The sequence below is a fragment of the Lathyrus oleraceus genome, chromosome 2 (assembly GCF_024323335.1).
Source record: "Lathyrus oleraceus cultivar Zhongwan6 chromosome 2, CAAS_Psat_ZW6_1.0, whole genome shotgun sequence".
Classification (NCBI taxonomy): domain Eukaryota; kingdom Viridiplantae; phylum Streptophyta; class Magnoliopsida; order Fabales; family Fabaceae; genus Lathyrus; species Lathyrus oleraceus.
In genome coordinates this window covers 9,857,705-9,865,662 of record NC_066580.1, presented here as the reverse complement: position 1 = coordinate 9,865,662, position 7,958 = coordinate 9,857,705, and the positions used below count along the sequence as shown (strand labels likewise).

General features: G+C 39.9%; 1 non-coding gene across 1 annotated transcript; it reads right to left on the bottom strand.

The window, feature by feature from the left end:
- Positions 1 to 335: 335 nt before the first annotated feature.
- Positions 336 to 442, bottom strand: LOC127124871 (small nucleolar RNA R71). The gene has a single exon (XR_007804351.1). It is a non-coding gene; the product is annotated as a small nucleolar RNA R71 (small nucleolar RNA).
- Positions 443 to 7,958: the final 7,516 nt, after the last annotated feature.

Sequence of the window (7,958 nt, the reverse complement as noted above, 5' to 3'; positions counted from 1 at the left end):
CTAATGAAGAACCTAGTTCTAGTATAGTAAACCCAACCATCCCAGCTAATAATTTTGAACTTAAACCATCTCTGTTACAACTAGTGCAACAGAGACAATTCACGGGTCTCGCTACTGAGAACCCAAACCAACATTTAAAAATATTTCTTCAATTAGCATATACTTTTAAAACCAATGGAGCTTCTCCTGAGGCAATACGTTTAAGATTATTTCCTTTTTCCCTCAGAGATAAAGCCCTATCATGGTTAGATTCCCTTCCACCCAATTCCATTACGACTTGGGATAACCTTAGAAGAGTTTTTCTTGCTAGATATTTTCCCCTGAGTAAAACCGCCATTCTTCGAAACCATATAACTAGATTTACCCAAAACCAAGGAGAATCGTTGTTCGAAGCTTGGGAGAGATATAAAGAGTTGTTACGAGCATGCCCACATCATGGTTTAGAAAATTGGTTAATCATTCAAACCTTCTATAATGAACTTCATTACAACACAAAGATGACCATCGACGATGCCGCAGGCGGTGCTCTGATGAACAAACCTTATCCTGAAGCTAGTGCCCTCATTGAAGATATGGCTCAAAACCATCAATCATGGGGAGTCGAACGAGCGACAGTTGAGAAGAAGGAAGCCCAAGGAGGAGTGCACGAACTAAGCTCTATAGACATGATGCAAGCTAAAATGGACGCATTAGCCCTCAAAGTCGAGCATATGTGCATAAACCCGAATACTGTAGCCGCAGTTTCGTCGGATTGTGAGATATGTGGAACCAAAGGACACCAATCCGCAGAATGCAGTCTATTAAACGAAACCCACTATGAGCAAGTAAACTACACCCAAGGGAACCCATATTCGAATACCTATAACCCTGGATGGAGGAATCACCCGAACTTCTCCTATAAAAATAATAACCCTATTCAAAATAATACACCTCCGAGACCTAGTTATCAAGCCCCAAGATCAAATCAACCTATGCAACCTGTACCACCAAAGCCGAGCCTTGAGAAAATTATGGAAAATTTTATCACCGCTCAAACCCAACAAAACAAGGAGTTCATGAACCAAAACATTCATGTTAAAGAATTGATTACTCAGTTAGGAACCAAGGTTGACCAAATAGTTACTCATACCAAGATGCTTGAAACCCAGATCTCTCAGGTAGCTTTAAACCAAGCCCCTCAGACTACACCTGGAGGACAATTCCCTGGAAAACCTCAACAAAATCCGAGAGGACAAGCCAATGCCATTACCCTACGAAGTGAGAACGCTTATGATGAGCCACCAAACCCTAGATTGAGTGAACCCGAAACTTCAAAGGAATGTACCAAACCCCCGGACGAAGTAAAGGGACCAGAGGAATCTGAAAACCAGGAAGGTCGAGAGAAAGGAGAAGAACCTAAAGATAAAACTTACGTACCACCCCCGCCATATAAACCACCTATACCATATCCGCAAAGACTCAAACAAACCCAGATCAATAAACAATATCAAAAATTTATTAAAGTTATAGAAAAACTTCATGTAGAAATCCCTTTCACAGAAGCCATCACCCAAATACCTTCTTATGCAAAGTTTCTCAAAGACATCCTTACCAACAAACGTAGACTTGACGATCCGAAGCCTTTGGAATGTAATGCTATTTCCGAGGACAAATTAGCTAAGAAAGATAAAGACCCTGGAAATTTCTCCATTCCTTGCCTTTTGGGTAATCATGTCATCGAAAAAGCTTTTCTAGACTTAGGAGCTAGTGTGAGCCTAATGCCTTTAGCGGTTTGTGAGAGGTTAAACTTAGGAGAATTACAACCCACTAAGATGTCACTTCAGTTAGCCGATAGATCTGTTAAATATCCGATAGGCATTTTAGAAGATGTTCCTGTTAGGATAGGTCAGTTATTTATCCCTACTGATTTTGTTGTCATGGACATCAAAGAGGACAATGATATACCAATCCTTCTAGGTAGACCATTCTTATCGACTGCAGGAGCCATAATAGATGTCAATAAAGGAAAGTTGACATTTGAGGTAGGTGACGAGAAAATAGAATTTATACTTTCGAAATTTCTTATGGAACCTGTGATGGGAGACTCGTGTTATGCCTTAGATATCATTGATGAATGTGTTAGAGAATTAGAACAAAAAGAAATTATAAAAACAATTAAGTTATCATCAACTCTCATAAGGGAAGATGATGACTTTAAGAAACCCTACATCGATGATAACCTTTACGAATGTTTATCCCTTACCCCAGATCCTATGCCATGCCCTAAGAAACCCACCTTAGAACTTAAGGAACTGCCTAAGAACCTGGGATATGAGTTCCTCGATGAAAAGATGAACCGTCCAGTTATAGTTAGCACTACCTTAAGCCAAAAGGAAACGAACCAACTTTTAGACGTTTTACGAAGATATCCCTCAGCCTTAGGATATAATATCTCTGACCTGAAAGGTATAAGTCCATCCGTATGCATGCATCGGATTTTGCTCGAAGAAGATTCAAAACCCTCTAGGGAACATCAGAGAAGAATAAACCCTATAATGAGTGATGTTGTTAAAAAGGAAGTTCTTAAGTTACTTGAGGCAGGTATCATCTACCAGATCTCGGATAGTAAGTGGGTGAGCCTTGTGCATGTAGTACCTAAAAAGGGAGGCATCACAGTCGTGCAAAACGATAAAGGCGAACATGTAGCAAAACATTTAGAAGGAGGATGACGGATGTGTATAGATTATAGAAAATTAAATAAAGCAACTAGGAAGGATCATTTCCCTTTACCATTTATAGACCAGATGTTGGAGCGTCTAGCCAGACACTCTTACTTCTGCTATCTAGATGGATAATCTGGATTCTTCCAAATACCTATCCACCCCGAAGATCAAGAAAAAACTACCTTTACATGCCCTTATGGAACTTTTGCCTACAAACGAATGTCGTTCGGCTTCTGTAATGTCCCAGCTACTTTCCAACGCTGCATGATGTCAATCTTCGCAGATTACCTAGATGGTATCATGGAAGTGTTTATGGATGATTTCTCGGTTTGCGGATTTGATTTCCACAATTGTCTTGCTAACCTTGAGAAAATCCTGGAGAGATGCGTGGAGGTGAACCTCGTGCTAAATTGGGAAAAATGTCATTTCATGGTAACCGAAGGAATAGTTTTAGGACATATAGTTTCCGAAAAAGGTATAGAGGTAGATAAAGCTAAAATAGAAGTTATAGAAAACCTAAAACCCCCTAAAACTATCAGAGAAGTCCGAAGTTTTCTTGGACACGCTGGATTCTACCGGCGTTTCATTAAGGACTTCTCCAAAATAACTAAACCTTTAACCAGACTTTTAATGAAAGATGCTGAATTCATTTTCGATGAAAAATGTAATGACGCATTTAATCTTTTAAAACAAGCGTTAGTATCTGCTCCCATTATGAAACCACCTGATTGGTCGGAACCTTTCGAGATAATGCGCGATGCTAGTGATTATGCAGTTGGAGCCGTTCTAGGACAAAGGAAAGATAAAAAATTACATGCCATTTATTATGCCAGTAGAACCCTAGATGTTGCCCAACTTAATTATGCAACAACTGAAAAAGAATTACTCGCTGTAGTTTTCGCTATAGACAAATTTAGATCTTATCTAGTAGGAGCAAAAATTATTGTTTACACCGATCATGCTGCCATTCGTTACCTATTAAGTAAAAAAGATGCCAAGCCCAGGTTACTCCGATGGATTCTATTACTACAAGAGTTTGATTTAGACATAAGAGATAAAAAAGGCACTGAAAATGTAGTGGCCGATCACCTTTCTAGGCTAGAACATCTAAAACCAGAACTAATACCCATAAATGATGATTTTGCCTATGATAGACTGATAGCTAGAGTAGAAACCATTGAAGATAATAACCTAGATCCTTATGAGCACCCTCAAAATTCCTTAGCAATAAGTAACGTACCCTGGTATGCAGATTTCGTTAATTACCTAGCTGCTGATATAGTACCCCCTGATCTTGACTACCACCGCAAGAAGAAATTCTTCCACGATGTGAGAAACTTCTATTGAGACGAACCGCTCCTTTTCAAAAGGGGTAAAGATGGCATTTTTCGCCGTTGCGTTCCAGAAGAAGAGGTAAATAATATTATCGAGCATTGTCATTTTGCACCTTATGGTGGACATGCGAGCACATCTAAGACATACGCCAAGATTCTTCAAGTTGGCCTATTCTGGCCTACCATGTGGCGTGATGTCTATGCTTGCATTGTCAAGTGTGATAGATGCCAACGCACTGGAAACATTTCAAGGCGTGATGAAATGCCTCTAAGAAACATTCAGGAAGTAGAACTCTTTGACGTATGGGGTATAGATTTCATGGGACCTTTTCCACCATCCTTAGGAAACAGGTATATCTTAGTAGATGTAGACTATGTGTCTAAGTGGATTGAAGCTATAACTGCACCCACAAACGACACTAGGGTAGTAATCAAACTATTTAAAAACTATATATTCCCTAGATTCGGAACACCACGTTTAGCCATAAGCGATGGAGGATCACACTTTATATCGAGAATATTTGACAAACTTTTAAGAAAATATGGAGTTAGGCATAGAGTAGCAACACCGTACCACCCACAAACTAGTGGCCAAGTAGAAGTATCTAATAGGGAGATAAAACAAATCCTAGAGAAAACTGTTTCTATTTCTAGGAGAGACTGGTCTCAGAAGCTTCAAGAAGCATTATGGGCCTATAGAAACGCTTTCAAAACCCCTATAGGAACTACCCCTTATCAACTAGTTTATGGAAAATCATGTCACTTACCATTCGAATTAGAGCATAAGGCCTATTGGGCCATTAAAACATTGAATTTAGATTACCTAGCCGCTGGAGAAAAGCGTACCCTAGACATTCATAAATTAGAAGAACTTAGGCAATCTGCCTACGAGAATGCAAAAATATATAAAGAGAGGACAAAAGCCTATCACGACAAAAGAATAGTAAAGAAAAACTTTAGTATAGGCGATCCTGTTCTCCTTTTTAACTCTAGGTTACGACTCTTCCCTAGAAAGCTACGTTCAAGATGGACTGGTCCTTTCGAAGTATCCAAGATTCTGAAATCCGGAGCCGTAGAAATCAAGAACGATACCTGTAGTCCATTCATTGTAAATGGACAAAGACTGAAGCTCTACGAAGGAGGAGACATTCCAGCATACTACTCGAGCCACACCCTGATTGATCCACCAATCCCTACTACTACAGGTGTATAAATTCTAATCGTCAAGCTAATGATGTTAAACAAGCGCTGCGTGGGAGGCAACCCATGGTTTTTCTTTCATTCTACTTTTGCGCATTTATTTAATTTTATTTTTTTATTTTATTTTATTTTATCATATTTTGCATTAAGACTAAGATTTGAATGGTTTGTATTTTCAGGATCACTTTCTTAATCTTTACAGGATGCAAGATTTTGATGACATGCATGTGGCCTATAGAGATAATGCTCAGAGGAAACGCTACATCGCTTTGTATCAGCGCCCTATGGCACCCACACGTTATCCTGATCAGCACTGTATGGAGGCACTGGGTATCGAGCCGAGTATCCGATTCCTTAGCCACCAGCTTCACTGGGACGAGTTTGCTGATGACTTGAGTAACACATATAGGAACCTGACTTTGGAGTTCCTGAGTTCATTCGACTATGACCCATATTCTGGACCAGATGGGTATGCTGCTTTCAGGCTTTTTGGAGTTGAGTACTCCTTCAGCCATAAAGAGTTCGGCGACTTATTGGGTTTCCAGACTACTTCTGATGCTATCCCGGAGACACCTATGGGATATTTTTCGGGTAAGGAGGTTGAGAAGTTTTGGAGTGATATATCAGGTGGCGGAAGCCAGGATCTATCCATGCAGCTGTCTCATGTCATACATAACCCCGCCTTCAGATACTTTTAGATGATATTAGCACATTCCTTCCTGGGAAAGCCGGATGCAGAGACACTACTGAGTGAAGAGGAAATCTTCCTATTATTTTGTGCATCCCAGTCTCGCCCAGTAGCATGTGGGAACTTTTTATTATACAGTCTCAGCGGTATCTCCAGATCTACCGAAGGAGTCATCCATGTTGGCGGAATCATCACGCAGATTGCTGTCGCTTTAGGTCTGTCTCGCAAGCTGTTACATCTTCGGACCTACTGTGGGTACACGACCATGGACATCGACTTCTGTTTGACCAGAGGATTGATGAGGAGAGCCTCTTTCCACCCATGTCAGTTCCGATTGCTAGTCGACAGTGAGGCTATTCACTATTTCACACTGCCAGACCCTATGATGACCAGTGTGCATGATCTAGCGAATTGGAGTTATGCTCTAGAGGGCCAGGGAGAGACCGTTGAGGAACCGAGATCGCCACCCATTGATGAATACACACCTACACCACCATCTCCCAAAATCACTGTTTTCTCTAATAATCTTTCATTGCAGACACCGACATCCGCACCCAGATTGCTGAGTGTTGTAGAGAGATCGTAGCGCTTAGACAGGAGGTGGCTGACCTTACTTTACAGATGGGAGTGTCTGATCTCACCCATGCTACTGAAGCCGACTGTCTGTATCAGGAGATCGCAGAACTCAAGCAAGAAGTAGCCATGCTCCGTGGTTCCTCTCAGGAAGATGACATCCCCACTACATGATCTCACCATTTAATCTTATTTTATCTCATTTTTATATTTCTCGTATTTACATAACTCATCTTATATTATCACATTTGGAATATTATATAAACTACATCTATATATTAGTACTTCTATTTTTATCTACATATGTTTTATGTTTATTTTATTTGCATTTTAATCTTTCAGTTATTTATTTATTTATATTTAATTTTTGTTTTTGTTTTTGTTTCAGTTTCACTTTTTATTTTTGTTTTTTTTACTTTTATAAAATTATGCAAGTCAAATATACTAGGAGAATCACAAGACAAATGCTATCCAGACCCCTCAAAGCCAAAAGACAAGAGAAGCCCAAACCAAAGGACCAAAATCTGGCCCAACCAGATTTTGCCTTGTGGCGCCCGCCATAGACCCTGTGGTGCCCGCCACAGCGTCTGTAAATGGTCGGGGCAGAACCCATTTCTTCACCATTTTTGCAACTTACAACCTCCCAAACCCATTTTTTCACCTTGGAAAAACATCCTTGAACCCACAAAAAGCTCATACTTTTCTAACCACCACACCACACAAATCATTATTTCACTTTCCATTTTCGATTTCATCCGTCGGATTTTGTAAAAATCCAACCTTTTCACAAACCACTTCATCTTCTTCATCACTTTTCAAGAGCATTCAAATGGAGTTTAACGGATTCATTCTTCGAGGAGGGAAACCGGGGGATCAATAAAGAAAAATTATTGAACGGTTGCAAAATCGGGAAATCCTCCCGACAAGGTATGTTGACAAAGACTGTCTCTACACTTTAGGTATCTATCATAACATATTTCATTTATTAGATAATTTAGGTTTGCATAATTTCTTTTCCAATAAAGAACCTACCTATGAGCGGTTGACAATTGAATTTTTGAGTTCCTTAATTTATATTGTCAACCCTAACACTGCTAACACAGTTGGTACTATCAAATTTAGAATGTTTGCTGTTGAATACCAATTCAGTACCGACGAACTAGCCAGCTTGTTAGGAATCCCTCATGGGGACGGTGCTATTTGTGAGGCCCCTTTGGATTCCGAATGGTCTGTTGAGGTATTTTCCTTCTGGGAGCGTTTATCAAACACTTCCATAAACTCTTTTGAAGGAGTTCTTGCCTCAACTATCCATAACCCGGCCATCAGAGTTTTTAGATATCTATTGGCATGCACTATTTTTGGCCGGGAGAATCCAAATAAGGTTAATGCTAGAGAGCTTCTATTTTTACAAGGAAGCCTCACAAATAGACGTATTAATTCGGTCCCATTCATGCTTGCTCA